Consider the following 17,629-nt stretch of genomic DNA (forward strand, 5'->3'; position numbering starts at 1 on the left):
AAATAATCCATAATAGTATTTTTAAATTATTGAAAATTTGTATCTTCTACCCCCAACACATTCATAGTAAGGCATGTATTATTCATGTGTATGTATGTGTGTATGTTTTTGTGTATATATGTATGTATATGTATATATAAAATATGGCTACAAATAATATATGGTGATATATGGTTATATTTGTATATGTACATAAATATAACCATATATCCATCCATAGTTACACGGTACACACATATACATACATATACGTATGTAAAGCTATATAGGTCTATTTTTTAGATACCACAAAACTGTCAAGATCAAATTGAACCTACAGGATATTCCCTTAAGTAACTTTAGAGAAAAGAGCAACAAATATGCTCACTTTCTGTTCTTTATAGCACTGTTCCAGACTAGGGAAAATCAAGTTGTTTAGATAACACATTTATGTTGGATAAGAAACACTGTTTGTTTTGAAAAGTGGTGTATATGTTTGGGAATGGGGGGTGTTAATTACTTTTGAAATTCATCATTTAGAAAAATAGACTATGAGCTGCTTATTTTTTAAATATAATATACTTTTTCCCCCCCAATTTGTTCCATTGATTCCACTCTCACTGATTCCACCATGGAGGTTAGCAAGACTTTGTACCAAAACTCAATTAGTTTCTCCATTGGATGTTGTACTTCTATAAACAGAAATTCTCTGTGTTTGAAGAGTGGGCAGAAAAATATTGGCCTTTTTGGAATCGTCCATAGAAGCCATTTCCTATCATCAGCAGCTACAGGGTCAGATCAGCTTACTGTTTAGTTTTTTTCTATACACTCAGACAAAAAAAAAAAGTCTCATTAATGCAACCTCTCTGATTTTGAAATTGAAGCTGTGAGGAAACCAGTGTGTTCCTGTTTAAGATATGTATTACTATAGGCTGTTCAAAAATGTTTAAATGCTCAGAAAGAAAAATGGCCAGGTGACACTAAGAGCTCAAATTTGAAAGGATTAAATGGTCTTTGGTAAGAAGCAACTTTGAAACTGTGGGCAGGCATGAGGTAATAAAGGAAATGATTGTGTGCTAATATATTTATTTTTCTGGATAGAACCAAGAAGGGTTGTCCCTTTTACTCCACCTCCCTACGGAGTTCCACCTTACTAAGGAGTTACTACTTAACCTCTCACAATAGAGAAGTTCAATGGCACAAGGAGTGGATGGGAGAGTTAATTAGCAGGTCAGAAGGTTGTTTACCTAGGTAACAACTATATTCTTCTTGGATACTAAGATCTTGGAATTAGCCAATAAATGAAGGCATCACCAAGAAATAGAGGATGTTTGTCCTCCTTTCCCTCTCTTTGGACTCAGGAGGAAGGACAAAAAATGAAAGACAAGGACTAAGGAGTGGAAGAAGCCACAGTGAGAGGTTAGATATCTTTGCAAATAGTATCCTGAGGAAGCCAATTAGAGGCAATTAACCCAAAGTTAAGGAGAATTTTGAAACTTCATTCTTATTAAGGCTTTTGATGCTGAATTTGTACAGAGTTAGCAACAGAAAAGTGGAAATCAGCAGGCAAACCTTCTGAGACCCCAGAGCAGCTTCTCTGGGAAAGGAGGAGAAAAAAAAAATACTAGTCAGAAGAGTTCTGACAGCCAAAGAAGTTCTAATGGGCCCTGGGAGAGCCTCCACAGTTTGATTGAGTTAAAATAGAGATTAATAAGTTGCACATTAGTTTTCTGGGTGCATATATCACAGTGTTCTACAGCTAGGCAGGTTAGTAGATAGAACACTTGATTTGGAATCAAGAATACCTCAGTTCCAATCCTCTCTTACGCATGTTCAAACTGAGTGATCCTGGGCAAGTCACTTAACGTATTTAGCCTCAATCTTTTCTGTAAAATGAAGATAATAGTAGGACCTACCTCATAGGTTTATTGTAGGTGACAAATGAGATGATATTTGTAAAGCACTTTGCAAAACTTTGAGTGCTATAAAAATGTCTTCTTATCTTCTTCTTCTCCTTCTCCTGTTTATCCTCCTCTTACTACTTCTCTTCTTCCTCCTCCTTCTCCTTCTATTATGACTACTACAATAATAATGATAATAGTAATAGCTAACATTTATATAGTATTTGCTATATGCCAGGCACTGAACTTTACAATAATTATCTCATCTAATCTTCACAAACAACCCTGAGAGGTAGGTGTTGTTATTATCCCCCACTTTTTACAAATAAGAAACTCAAATAAAGAGAGATTAAGTGACTTGTCCAGTGTCACTCAATGTCCGAGTTGAAATTCAAACTCATGTCTTCTTGATTTCAGGTCTAGTACCATATCTGCTACTATGACTTCTACTACCACACTACCACCACCACCACCATCACCACCACTACTACTATGCTCTAAAGATTTTTAGATGACTATTTTTGCCCTCAAAGAGGTTTCCTTCCAATAATGGTAGCAGAAGAGAAAGGAGATGGGAATACAGACACACAAGAAAAGATGGAGAGTGATGGGGACAAAGGAGGGATGCTCACAAATTGTCCTGGAAAAAATTTTGAAGAAATAGAGAATGTTATTTTTCTGAAACAGCTAATAAAGGCTACATATAGAATGAGCAGTACTTGAAGTGATATAGAAAAAAAATAATGATTTTGAGGGGTGAAAATGAGGAGAGCATAGCCCGATTCAGGAGAATTACTTGAACCATAGAATGGAATGCCAAGTATAAGAAAGAATTAGTCTTCCATTTTGGCTGGAATGTAGAGAACATGAAGGGGAATAATGTAAAGTAAGACTAGAAAGGAGGGTGGAAGCTATATTGTAGAGGGTGTGAAATTTCTGGCTATGGAGTTCATAGTTTGCCTTACAGATACTAGAGAATTTCTGAAAGTTTAGAGGAGAGGATGAGAGGCATATATATGGTCATGGTTGTGCTTCAGGAAGAATATTTTCTCAGCTTTATGAGTAATAAATGGAAAAAGGGAGAGACTGGAGTCTAGAACATGAGTTGGGAAGGAAAAGTTAATTTTGGCTAGAGATAATGGAAGCCCAATCCAGGGAGGTAGCATAGTATAATTGCTAAGAAGGAGATGATTTTGAGAGAAGTCATGCATGTAGAATCTACATAATGGATTGAATGTGAATTATGAGGAAGAACAAAAGTTACTCTGAGGACTTGAGAATGGGTGACTAGCAACTGGCTAGGGGGAGTGCTTTCAGGTGAAGTAGAGCACTTTTGAAGAAAAGATGATTTTGGGGGGAGTGGGGAAACAATGAGATCAGTTTACGACATGATGATTTTGAGATATCTGAAACATTCCCACGGAGTTGTCCTACAGGCATTTGTCCAGGTAGAATTGGAATTTCAGGGAAAAGATTGGGTCTGGATATGGAGGTGTGCAATCAATCAATCAATCAATAAACATTTATTAAGCACTTAATTTGTGTCAGGCACTGTGCTAAACTTTGGGGATACAAAAAAGAGCATAAGACAGTCTCAGCCCTCAAGGAACTTACAGAGCATCTGCACAGAAGTGACTATTGAACATGAGAATGGAGAAGACCACCAAAAAGAGAATGTAGAGAGAGCCAAGAGAGAAGAGGAGAGGTAACCCAGAATCATTCAAAGTATAAGAACAGTCTCTCAAGGATTCTTTCTTTGTTTTCTTTGGCTTATTTGTACACGGAGAGATAATTTATAGAGCATTTAGTTGTATTTTGAATGGCTACTAAGTTTTTATTTTTATTTTATCTTGTTGATTTCAAGAAAGCTATTATTAAAACAGGGTAGCCAAGTAGTGTAGGGCCTGGAGTCAGGAAAACTCATTGTCCTGAGTGTAAATCAGGCATCAGACAATTAATAGCTGTATAACCCTGGGCAAGTTATTTAATCCCATTTGCCTCAGTTTCCTCATCTGTAAAATAAGCTAGAGAAGGAAATAGCAAACCATTACTGTTTCTTTCCCAAGAAAACCCAAATGGGGTTATAGTCAGATGACTGAAAAATGACTGAACAACAACAATAATTATTAAATTATTTCTATTAGAAAACACATACACTACAAAACATGTATGATATAGTATAAACTCAAACACGCTTTCTTCTCCAACATACTACACACACATATATACACACACACATACATATGCACAGGGCACAGTAATTAACACAAGTTATTCAGGGTTCAGTATCTACAATTATTAAATTGAGGATTTAAATAGAAAAATATAATTTCTAATTGATTTAAAAAGAGCACTCCTCTATACTCACTTCGGCTTTGTAATATATATTTCTTAAAGTGGTGTTAATGACAGGTTACTTTTTTGTGTTTCATGAACTGTTTACACTGGGAGGTATTATTCATAAATATGAGGAAATTTTGAAAAAAAATAAGTTGAAAAATAATTTCTAAGTTTGCTCATGTTTCAAATGAAAAGTTCATCTGCAGAAATAGATTGGTTGTAGGTAGGTTTTTTTGACATGTCCTAATGTAGGCGATGATTAGTTAGAAATCAACAAGGCTGTACATGATACTATACCTTCAGATATTTTTCATCTTAACTGTGTCCAACAGGGATTGATCAGAACATAGATTTAGGGCTAGAAGGGACTTTAAAGGTCATCTACTCCAATGTCCTCATTTTACAAGTAAGGGGGCTGAGTCCCACTGAGATTAAGTGACTTGCTCATGGTCATACAGGCAGTTAGCAGCAAAACCAATCTTTGAACTACAATCCTCTGACAACAAAGCTAGGGCTCTTTTCTGCATTTCCTTCACTACTAAGTTCACTGATTTATCATCTGCTGGGTCCAAAAGGAACAAGTCTGAAATTTATTGATGGCAGTATATTTGGTTGCATTTAATTAAGCAAAAATTATGCAGTGGTAGTTATATACGAAATTTAGGTACAACCCCGTTCCTTTCTGTATGGAGATTCCAGTTTAGCAGGGGGAGACAACATATAGATAGATAGATAGATAGATAGATAGATAGATAGATAGATAGGTAGATAGATAGATAGATAGATAGATAGATAGATAGATATAGATATAGATATCTATATATATAGATATCTATAGATAGATATATATATACGTGTGTGTATGTATATATGTATATAGATATGTATATAAATATACATATATACACACATACATATATACATATATGTATGTATGTATATTAACTATAGTACAAGGTAATTCATAATAAATATGATAGGTTCTAATCAAGTATTGTAATAGTTCTTAGGGGATATCAAGGACGGTTTTATGGGGAAGATGACATCTGACCTAGGTTTTAAAAAGTGAGAAAGATTTCAACAGGCAAGAAGGAAGGATTTTATAAGATAAGGAAACAGTGTGAGCAGAGCTTTGAAATAGTTATGGGGGACAAAAATTCGTGAGTAGGATGTATGTACAGGAGACCAGTACAAGGCAAGTTTAGAAAGAGTAGGTGGGAACTACAAAGTCTAAACTTCACTCATTAGGTAATAACGGGACAGATGAAGGGTTTTGAGTGAAGAAACCCTTCTTTCCTTCAACATACAGTTCAGTTGCCACTTTCTATATAAAATTATTCCTGTTCCCTTCCTCCCATTAGTGGTACTCTGACCCCCATCACATTTATCTTGTATTTGTTTTATATATACTTACTACTTTCCTTCCTTCCTTCCTTCTTTCCTTCCTTCCTTTCTTCTTTCCTTCTTACCTCCTTTCCTCTTTTCCTCTTTTCCTTTCCCCCTTCCTTCCTTGTGGTGATGTTCGCTAGTTTATTGAAGGTGCAATCCTGAAACTCAGAGTGGTCAGAGACAAAGAAAATCCCTTTTGAGGAAGGGCTGGAGCACCGAACCTGAATTCAGAAAAACCTGAATTCAAATGTGACCTTAAACACTTCCTAGCTTTGTCACCCTTGGCAAGTCACTCTGGCTCAGGTCCCCATCTGTACAATGGGGATAATAATAGCATCTATCTCTCAAGGTCTTTGTGAGGATCAAATGAGATAATATTTGTTAAGTGCTATGCAAATGTTAATATAAATACAAATAAAATATACACTATTAACAAATACAAATATACACTACTAACAAAATGCTTACTTTTGTGGTTGTTGTTGTTACTTGAATGGAATTAATACTTTGAACCATGGAACTTAATAAAATGACCAAGGAAGACAATGTAAGAGAGAAGAGACTCATAGAGTCATGAGAAACACCAAAATGGTGGCGTAGTAAAGAAGAATAGGAATCTGCTGAGGAGACAGAAGGGTTGGTTGAAGAATTTGGGGGAGAATGAGATTGTGACCTTAGGAATAACAATAATCACAATAGTTCCCACTTATATAGCACTTTAATGTTTGCACAGATTCTCATATATTATCTTATTTGATCCTCACAACTCTGTAAATTAGGCATTAGTAGCATCCCCATTTTATAAATGAAAAAACTTATGGTAAGGAATGTTAACTGATTTGTCTGGGACCACTTTGCCAGTAAGTGTTTGAAGCAGAATTTGAACTCATTTCTTTCTGACTCCTCCAAATTTGGCACTTTATCTACATTGTTACGATGTTAGGAAAAGGGATCACCAATGTCAAATGGTGCCAAGATTTTAATGTGGAAAGAGGCTAATTTTTAAAAATTATTTATTTAGCATTTCATTTTCCCTAAATGCATGTAAAAACAATTCTCAACATTCATTTTTAAAATATTGAGTTCCAAATTCTCTCCTTCTTCTCCCCCCCTCATTGAGGAGGCAAACAATTTGATATAGGTTATGCATGTGCAGTCATGCAAAAGATATTTCCATTTTAGTCATGTTGTAAAAAAAACATAGACCATAAAAAACAAGAAAAATAAAGTTTAAAAAAAAGTATGCTTCGATCTATATTCAGACTCTATCAATTCTTTCCCTGGGGATGGATAGTATCTTTCCTCCTAAGTCCTTCAGTGTTGTCTTGGATTGTTGTACTGCTGAGAAGAGCTAAATCATTCACAATTACTCATCTTAACAATATTCCTGTTACCTTCTCCAGGTTCTTCTCATTTCATTTTGCAAGGAGGCTATTTTTAAAAGGCTATTTGATCTAGCAATTAATATGTAATCAGTGGCTTCTGTGAGAATGATTTCAGTAGAGTTTGCAGGGGTAGAAGTCAGATTGTGAGGAGTTGAAAAGAGTGAAGAAGGGGAGAAATTGCAAAGAATTTTTTTTTCTTTTTTCCTTAGATGTGCTGATTTGAAGCTTCCCTTTTTAGTCCCTTCTAGTTGGCAGCAGTAGTCCTAAGCGAGGGTGTGATCTCAAACTATCTCTGTGGTGAAATTGATGAAGTCGTATAGGATTACTTCTAGTGCCTGCTGACTTGGCCATTCTCTTGGAACATTTCCTCCTTCTCTTCATATAGTGGCTATTGATGCCTGGTACAGTGATATGTGTGTGTTATTGGGGAAAAAAAATGTGCCTCTTCTCTCATCTTGGCATGAATTCTGGTAGACTATAAAATGTGTTTTTAAATAATGATTGGAATCCAAAGAGACATTTGTTAGGGCTCTTTGTTAAGGCTTTTAGAATCTGTGTGAATTATACACACACAACAGAATGATTCTTAACTACAGAAGATAATGAAAGTTGCCTTCAGTTCTAAAGTACATGTTATCTGTATCTGTGTCAAGTTATCACATTAATAAGTGTTCAGTCTCTTAAATATTTCAGGATAACTACCTCCCAGAATTCCTTCTAACCTTTATGGACTTATGGAGTACAATGCCAAAATCAGAGATCGCGACTGTTACGGGAGTTTAAGGTACAATCTTGAGAAATTGAAGCTTCCACCATTTAATTTCAGAATGTTGCAAATGGGTAACAGAAGAAAAGACGGTAGGGAGTTGAAAAGGAAAAGAAAAAACAAGACAGGTGTAGTGGTTCCAGTCTGTATTCTCAGCTAACCAGGAAGGCTGAAGCTGGTAGATCCCTCGAAATCAGGGTTCTAAGCTGCAGGTTGCTTCACTATTCAGCATTAATATGGCAAGACTCCTAGAATGGATGGGCTTCCTAGGTTGCCTAAGGAAAGGGCAAACCACTAGGTCAAATCTCCTTTTTTAATCAGTAGTGGATTCAAGCCCTTAAGTAACCCCTGTACTTCCAGCCCAGACAAGATAGGAGATCTGGTATTTAAATTTTAGAAGAGGAAAAGTAAATACAGGACATTGTCAGTGGTCTCTAGGGAAAATAAAATGGCTGAAGATTCGAAATATCTTGTAGTCAAAGAATTCTGTATCCCTTTTCATTTGGTTTCACTTTTGGGTGATAAGTCCAAAGCTGAATTCATTATCTTTCCCTTGAAAGCTGCCCCCATAATTTTATTTTATTACTGTAAAAGGCAACACCACCCTCCCAGTCCATCAGGCTCACGACCTAGGAATTCTCCTAGATTCCTAACTATCCCTCATTCCTCCATATACAAGCTGATGCCAATACCTGTTGATTTCACTGCTGCACATTTCTCATATATACTTCCTTCTCTCCTCTGATACTGCCATCGCTGTAGTGCAGGCCCTCATAAGCACATGCCCGGCTTATTAAAATAGCCAGCTGGTGGATTGCCTGCCTCCAAGCTCTCCTCATGCCAATCCATCCTCCATTCAGTCGCTAAAGTGATTTTCCTAAAGCACAGGTATGACTACGTGGATTGGTCAGTCAGACAGTAAACTCCTGTGCTTCCCTATTGCCTCCATAATGAAAAACAAAATGCTCTGTTTTGAATTCGAAGTCTTTCATAATCTAGCCCTCTCCTATCTTTCCAATTTTCTTAGACCCTACATCCCTATGAGTACTTTTTGATTCAGTGACACTCATCTTCTTTTTGTCCCACAAACGAGACACTCCATCTCTTGGCTCTGGGCATTTTTCCTTCCTATCCACCATGCCTGAAATGCTCACCTTTCTCTTCTGTGCCCATTGGCTTCCCTGTCTTCCTTTAAGTTTCAACAAAAAATCCCATCTTCCATGACAAGCCCTTTCCTGGCCCTCTTAATTCTAGTGGCTTCCTTCTGTTATTTCCTATTTATCCTGTGTATACCTTCTGTGTGGATATTTGTTTGCATTTTGTCTCCCCTATTACATTGTAAGCTTCTTGAGGACAGGGGGTGTCTTTTGCCTCTTGCTGTATCCCCAGAATTTAACACCACGCCCAACACATTGGTAGGCCCTTAATAAGCATTGATTGATTGATGTTTTCATTTGGAGAGATGCTTTAAGGTTCAAATTCACGGTTCTTTGCTTTGCTGCCCTTACTCTTCCTAGACGTTATGTCCATTTGATGGTGCTTTGAGAGGCAAGATAATCATTTTGTTGATGAGTGTGGTACAGTGAAAAGTGCTGGATTTGGAGTCAGAGAACCTGGCTCCAGATCTTAGCTCGATGAAGTCTTTTCTGTGTGATTTTAATCAAATCATTTAACTTCTCTCAGTTTTGGTTTCTTAAAATATAAAATGGAGTTGGACTAGATGACTTCAATGGTCCCTTCAAGTTCTGAATCACTGCTCCTCTGGTCTATGCCTTTGATGATATTTAGAGGATTTTGAGTTAGGAAGGCTGAGTGTCCTATATTAAGAATTTGCCTTTTTATTAACCTTTCCATTTTACTACATGACTAGCTAGTAGCTGGAATTTGAAGGAGTGGCAAACTCTATCAAAGACTATATGTAAAGATGAAATGTACTGCTAGGAGTGACAGGGATTATCCCAGGCACTTAGTCATTGGCCCAGAGCAATCCAGATTGTTTCCCTATGCTCTACTGCTTACTTACAGAACCACTGATTACACTGATTTTCATCATATAGACAAGTCCACATAGAAGTTGTCTTGTCTTTCAAGCCACTCTTTCTGCTATTATATTGATGACCATCTCAGACATTTGGATCCAAACACTTGAACCCATATACAAGTGGAAATAGTGTGTATTTGTTATGTATATCCTTATATACATTCATGTGATCTCCCCAAAGAAAATGTCAACTCCTCGAGAAGCAGGATTGTTTCATTTTTTGTCTTCATGTCCCTAGTGCCTAGCACCCTGTAGGTATTTAATAAATGCCTGTTGACTAACAGCTCTCTCAGATAATACTTGGTTTCAAAGATCAGAAGTCTTTTGATCTTCTCCTCTATAAGCCAAACTCAGCAATTACACAAATGCTAATGCCCCCCTGCAACTTTGGGGTTCAGCTCTTTCTATTTTCACATCTACCACACAAAACAAGGCCAAAGTCAAACTTTTTAGCTTTTCCTACATGTTCACAACAACTTTTACATATGCTCTTACCTCCAAATTCTGTTCCTGCATGCTTACAAATCTTAAAGTAATGATATTAACTGTCATGTATGCAATGCTTTGAAGTTTGTAAAATTGGCCATGTGCATTCTTGTTTTACACTCACAATTCCATCTGTTTGAGATAGGTGCCACAGATTTTGATTGTGAGCCCATGATTTTATCTGATTGGGGAATTCCCAGTGTTGAAACTACCTTCAATAATGCAAGCCACCAAATCATTTAAAACTTCTCACCTTAGAGAGTTGCCAGAGCCACTGAAAGGTTAAACGATTAGCCATAATCATATAATTTGTATGAATCCGAGACAAGGCTTGATCCAAGCCCTTCCTGGGGAAAAAAAAAGTTTTTGTCTGTTCTTCCTCACTTTTTTTTTCACATTATAGGTTTTATAGTCACCATTTTTCAGTTGAGGAAAATGAGGCTGGGTGATTTCGAATGATTTGCTCATTGTCGTATAGCAAGAGCCAGAGTTTGCATTTGAACCCACATCTTCCATCATATCATGCTGCCTCCCTGGAATAACTTTGATGGGATAATCCCAAGAGTGAAGTCATACTCCATTCTCTTTTCTAGCAAAGAATAATTGTGGGCTACTTGATGAACAGATCTTCTATCTCACTTTCACTGGGATATTTCATGGCCAAAAGTAGACCACATTTCCTCTGCTGTAAACAATTTGCATATTAATTCAATTATTTACAGTCTAGTGAGATTCATAGATTTTAGAGCTATATTTTAACCCATTTCCATGTCCTAGAACAATAACAACTGATTGTTTTTATGTAGTTTCAGTTCTTTTACTAGCTGTGTGAGATTGGACAAATCATTTACCCTCTGTTTGCCTCAGTTTCCTCTTCTTTAAATTGGGGATCATAACATCTACCTTATAGGGCTATTGTAAGTATCAAATAAAAAAAGTTTTTGTAAAGGACTTAACATGGTACCCAGTGCATATCAGGTAGTTAATAAATGTTTGTCCCTTCCCTTTTTGAAATGTTAGATTTATCTACTCTCCTAGGAAGTGCTTTCCAACTTGGCCCTACCATTGTCTCCCCAATATATTTAAATGTCTCCCCAGCTGCTTAATCTGTTGTATGCATGTTCATTTTTTTTTATCTTTCTGTATTGCTCATATTATAATAGATGCTATTTGCAATGTGGAATTTGTTGGGTTTTTTCCCCCTCATACTGATATTTATTTGGGATTATGGTGTTTTTCTGCTTACAGTGCCATAAATGAACTTTTCACATGCCCTCCCTGCTTCAGTTGTTCAGATTTAAGCAGGAATAGGAGCCAAGAGGAAATGAATAAAGTTAAATCCTAGAAAATAAGAAGAGCAACCCCATATATAACCTGTGTGGCTTGAGACCTTTAGATTGATGGGCAGAATCTGGAAGACATTTGTTCCTTTTATTTTTCTCTAAAAGCTACTATTTGTGGTATTTTTTCAAGTATATTTAGAGAACTGTAACTTCCCACTTACACAAATCTTGTTTTCTTTATGTCTCATGCTGAAATTTCTCAATTAGTATGTTGGCAATGATATTGTTGTCAGTGTCCCTAAAGAGGTCCTGTCTACCTGCAGCAGTCGTCTGAGTCATTGGTCAGGGTAGGAAGCTGGCAGTCGAAGTGCCTGACAAATGCCAAGGGCTGGGAATGGAATAAAGGAGCAGCAAATTGAGCAGTCACATCTATCTGAAAGAGCCCATCCATGGGTAGCAACAAAATTGACAAGGAGGCTGAAAGGTCCACAGGACATTAGGAATCTGTGTAGGCTTGGGTGCAGCACTGGAAGAGGAAGTCAGGGACAGAGGAATATCAGATAATCTAGGAGATGGGACCCTAAGAGGGGGTCAGGCTCCAGGGAATTTCAGGGACCATGGCAAATCATCACAGGCCAGGGAATCAACCAATCAAAAAGCATATGTTAAATGCCTACCACGCACCAGACATTGTTTATAGGTACTGAGTATACTTGCTGTTTGTCCTTTGTTCTCAAAGAGGACCGTGATATCAGGAAGATGATGCCATGGCTTGAAAGTGAATTGCATTTAAGCGAGGTAGGACTGTTCAAGGTCACTAGCCTCACTTTCTCCTCTGGAGCCATCTGGGTCCAGTGGCCAGGTATAGATCAGGACGTTGGGAGATGGCCCCTACTGAGCGTACAAGGCAAATACAAAGGCTAAATAGCCCTTGACCTGGAGGAGATTATACTCTACAAAGGAAGCCAATAGGAATGGGAGACAGAAGCATATGGGGCAGGAACCTATGGCTCTGAGGACACATGTGGCCTTCTAGGTCCTTGGGTGTGGCCCTTCATTTATTCCACAAATAAATATTAAGTAATATTAAAAAAATGAAGAATGTATCTTGATGGTGCTCACAGCCCAGTGTGGATCATTAAAAAGTTTCTTCTGCTTCTAGATTTTTTCTTTGTTTTTTTTTTTTTTCCTATGGCAGAAGTCAGTGACATCTGGGTTGGGCTAGTGCTTAGGCAGCCATGTAAATTGAGGCAGCTGTCTGAAGTAAGAAATTCAGAAAGTGAATATTAACATCAGCTCCTGGTGAATAGAGTCTGACACCTAGGCTTGTAATCCTCGAGTTTATTTGACTCTTTATCTTCTACATTCAATCAACAGACATTTTTTAAGTACCTACTATGTGCCAGAAACTGTGCAAGTTTCTGAGGATACAAACCCAAAAGAAAATCAGTCCTTGTTCTTTTAGAGGTTATAATTTAACAAAGGAGATACTCTGTGTGTGTGTGTGTGTGTGTGTGTGTGTGTGTGTGTGTGTGTGTGTGTATTTTGTAGGTCTGGTTTTTAGTTCAGTATCCTCTTAATTCAAGTCCAATGTTGAGACAAAATGGGGCACTCATAAAGGACTTGGTTTACTTTGCCTTAACACATCCAGGATATGGCACAAAGATGCCATAGTACTTAGCTTCACTGGCCGTGGCCTCCCTGGTTTCCTTTTGGAAACATCATCTAACCGGTCAATCATTCGTCACTTACATGGTCTCAAGAATCTACCAAGTCTGAGAGACCCCAACTACATGCAACTAGAACCTTCTATGCCCTCAGACTAGGAAGCTGCATTAGGGAAACTGAGGTCAGTCAGGTTGTGTGTGGGAGAAGGAAGCTGTATCAGGATCAGGAAAGCTAAGTCAGGAGACTCCTGGTCCTATCACAATGTGTTTGTATGAAATTGATATCAGATAAGTAAGTTTTGGAGGAGGCACTATTAGCTGGAAGATCAGGAAAGGCTTCTTGTAGGAGGTGATGCCTGAGTTCAGGAATCTCAAGATACTGGAAAGTGGAGGTAAAGAATGCATCTCAGCTAGTTTGAAGGCATAGAGATGAGAGATGGAATGTTACATCTGAGGAACTGTAGGAAGGTGATTGTCCAGGTTCATAGTGTAAGTGAAGGGGAAAAATATGTAATAACGCTAGAAAGGTAGGTTTGGGCCGCATTATGGAAGGTTTTGAATGATAAAATGATGAGTTCATATTTTATCTCAGAGATAATAAGGAACCATTAAAAGTCATGGAATAGCAGTGTCATCCTTTGACCCGTGCGTTAGGAAAATCCGTTTGGCAGTTATCTGGAAAGGATGTGAAATGATGAGGCCAATTGGGAGAATGTTACAATATTCTAGGAAAGAAGTGATAAGACCCTGAGCTGGCTCAATGTCTTTGAAAGTGTAGTGAAGGAGTCATATCCAAGAGATGCTGTGGTGAGAGAAATGACGAGATTCAAACAGGTCCTAATGACAATTTGTCCACTGGCCTTCTGAGCCATTATCATCATCAGCCTCATTGGCCAGACTTGAATTAGAGTCTGCCTGAATTACTGTACCAGTTTATGAGCTGGTCTCTCTACTCCCAGGCTTTCCTTAATATAACTGACCCGCAAGCTCCTCCTTGCTTTTTCTACCTCTATTTCCTTCCTTGAATGATTTGTTATTTGGCGAAACAAATTGAGTAGTTACAGTTTGCCGAGTACTCTGCTAGGCACACGTGGAGATACAAATATTAGATAAGATAATCCCTGTCCTCATAGAGCTTACAGTCTGGTTGGAGAAAAAGATGTTAACTCTTAGCTATTTTGATGGATTTCTTATCTCAGTGATTGTGCTTATTTCCCTCAAAAAGTGAAGATCACAGCCCTCTATGCCTTTTGGTTCTATGCACTGTCCTCCTCTCCCCATAAATCTTCTACTCAGTGTCTCCCCAGTCTTTGGAAGACCTTTCTCTAGCTCCCTTGAAACCAAAACAACATTGATACCTATAATACAAAATAAAAGGTGCTAAGTGCAAAAAAGAGTGTTTACAGATTGATCGCCTTTGCTCAGAGAATGAAACACAAAACAGAAAAGATGCCTGAGAATTTGCGGATTCACTGGCAGTCCAATGGACTCACTGCTTTGTGGGGATGGACAACCAGCACAGCTGAGGTGAAGAAGTGGAGAAGGGAGAAAGGTCCCCTGCCCCAACACTGTTTGAAGTCCAGACCATCACAATCAGAGGCCTAAGCAATACACTTGGAAAAGTGGATCCTCAGGGAGCCAATGGGAGAGGCAGGATTGCATACTGAAGAGAGACAACCTCAAGGATAAATCCCATCTCTCACACGTATTAGCTGTGTAACCCTGGGTGTGTCTGATTCTCTGGGCTTTAGAGAACTCTCTAGGTAATAATAATTAATAATAATAATATTTATATGGCACTTATTATATGCTAGGCATGGTACAGAGTGCATTAAAGTTATCTCATGTGATCTTCATTGATAATTCTGGGGTACAGGTGCTATTATCCCCATGTTATAAATGAGGAAACTGAGGCTGACGGTGGTTAAATGACTTGCCTGGGGTTACAGAGCTGGTAAGAATCCAAAGTTGGGTTTGGAATCAGGTTTTCGTGACTCCAGACCCAGCGCTCTATTCACTGTATCATCCAGCTGCCCTGGGACATTTCCTCACCCAAGATTTAATGTTATTTGAAGCAAGAAATATTTCTCTTCTTGCTTCAGTCCATTAGCATCATTGCTTTTTAAATTCTTTCAGTGAGTGTTCTCTTGGTTCCACATTTACTGGGGAGGTTTAGTCTGAGCAACATTAGTGAAATATTCTGCTTTAGGCATATTTAAAAGAGCCAAAGAAAAGATTACTCAAATTGGCCTCAATTCCCCTCCTCCAGGGTAATTGTGCGACTTTCCTTCCTAGGGCATAGATACTCTTAAATACAGAGATGTTCATATGAAATCAGGTCACCTTGCTGCCCTGAGTTAACTGCACATTTCACATTGGTGTTAATTATAAAGTATGTGGCAAGAGTCCTAACCGAACACGTGCACCTTGAGTTCTTTATTTTCGTGGTGCTCCCAGTTTGAATTCTTGGTGATGCTTCAGTTGCTATGCCTTGCACTTCCTTATTTAGATGAAATGCTATTTGTAGGGGATTTCTGGGAACTGAGCTGTTTTCCTTAGTATATCCTGGGAAAGAATCCAGTACTTAGGAAAATACACTTCAGTCATCAACCTTTCTCTAAATGAACACTTTGCACCTTGTCCAACCTTGGCCAAAGCTCTCCTTGCCCCAGGCCTCTCCACTTCAGGATAATAATTACCTATATGGAGGAAATATTGCTGGACTTCATTAATTTGTTGAAGTTAATAAAGCACATATTTTAAATGGAAGTCACTTTGAAATTCTGATGTATTTAATGTTTTTGTGAGTTGCTTGTACTGTGATAGAAAACTTACTCTCACTTTGTGACCTTTCATATCTTTTTACCTCTCTCTGACCCAATTCTATCATCTGTAAAATCTATGCTTTATAAGGATTACAGAAAGAAAAAAAAGAGAAAAAGATTGCAAATGACATTTTAGAAGGAAAGGGGTCCATTTGTAACACTTTTAGTGAATTATAGGATCCAGCAATAGAACATGATGCATCATTCAATATTGGTGTCATGATGGAGAGCTCAGGACATCCATCTTGCCTACCACAGAATACTTCAAGTCCTAAGATTGTCAAAAAAAAATCCTTGTTTTGTATATGAAAAAAAAATTTTAAGGATAGTTCCTATTGCCTAAAGCATTTCCCTTATCCAAAGGGACTGTTGAGTCACTGGAATCATCACAATTACATGTACATATATGAGAGATTTACTTTGTTTTGGTTATAATCATAGCAAGACCTAAATAGGTTGTCATCTAGCTGACTTGCAAGGTTTTGGAATCGACATCCATTTAGTCTGAGGATAAGAAGGAAGTTGGAAAATATGTACTCACAATTACCAAATACATACAAGAGGTTTCAGTAGAGAAGAGCTGGTCCAACCCAGACCTGATAAATAAAACTGCCTACATCATACTCAACAAGGTTTGTGCAGTGTTTGTCTAAAGGTGTCCGATGTAGGAGTCCACTCCTTCACAAAGCACTACTTCCCCTCCCACTTTTTAGTAGTTCTATTTATTATAATGTTTTTCCTTTCAGTGGGTCTAAATTTGCCCTCTTTGCGATGTCCACCTGTTGCTACCTTCTGGGTAAAATCAGACTTAATCCCTCTTTCATATAACAGATCCTTGAAGACAGCTCTCTGCTAGCCAATTACTCTTTTCTTGGTACTGTGCTAAATGCTAAATGTTTCTTCACACCCTCCTCCCTCCCACTTTTCCTTCTCTTCTCTTGTCCAAATTGAACATCCTGATTTTCTAAAACTGATCTTCATCTGCCATGACCATTCTGCTCACCCTCTTCTGGGCATTCTCAAGCTTGTCATTCTCTGTCCTAAAATGTGATTACCACAACTGAATACCATATCCTGGTTGCAGTCTGTCCAGGGAAGGGTACAACAGGATTATTGGCTCATTATTCCTAGACGTTTTATCTCTCTCAATGCAACCCACAATCACACTAGTGTTTTGGCTGTCAGGATAACTTTTGACTCATAATGTGCTCACTTTCCCCTAAAACCTCCAGATATTTTTGTTGCAAACTATAGCCTCGTAATTCTATTTTGATCTTGAGACACAGCTTTTTTGAATCCAAATGTAAAGCTCGTCTTATTTTTTTATTATTAAATTTCCCACTCATTAGATTTGGCACAATGTTCTGGCTTCTACAGATCTTTTGGATCCTGGTTTTTCCAACACATTCTACCCCTGTCATTTTACAAACAAACAATGGGAGACCCAGAGAGGGAAAGTGATTTGTTAAAAATTAATCTATTCTTAGACTTTGACAGAACTAGGAATCAAGTCCAGGCCTTTTGATACCCAGTTTAATACTCTGTCCATGACATGGTCTTTAGCAAG

The 17,629-nt window shown here is 37.9% G+C and overlaps 1 protein-coding gene across 1 annotated transcript in view; it reads left to right on the forward strand.

Moving 5' to 3' along the window:
- Positions 1 to 17,629, forward strand: part of MALRD1 (MAM and LDL receptor class A domain containing 1) — an 844,925-nt gene that overhangs the window by 572,449 nt on the left and 254,847 nt on the right.

Source organism: Phascolarctos cinereus, unplaced genomic scaffold (genome assembly GCF_003287225.1).
Source record: "Phascolarctos cinereus isolate Bilbo 61053 unplaced genomic scaffold, phaCin_HiC Scaffold_1;HRSCAF=81, whole genome shotgun sequence".
Taxonomy (NCBI): domain Eukaryota; kingdom Metazoa; phylum Chordata; class Mammalia; order Diprotodontia; family Phascolarctidae; genus Phascolarctos; species Phascolarctos cinereus.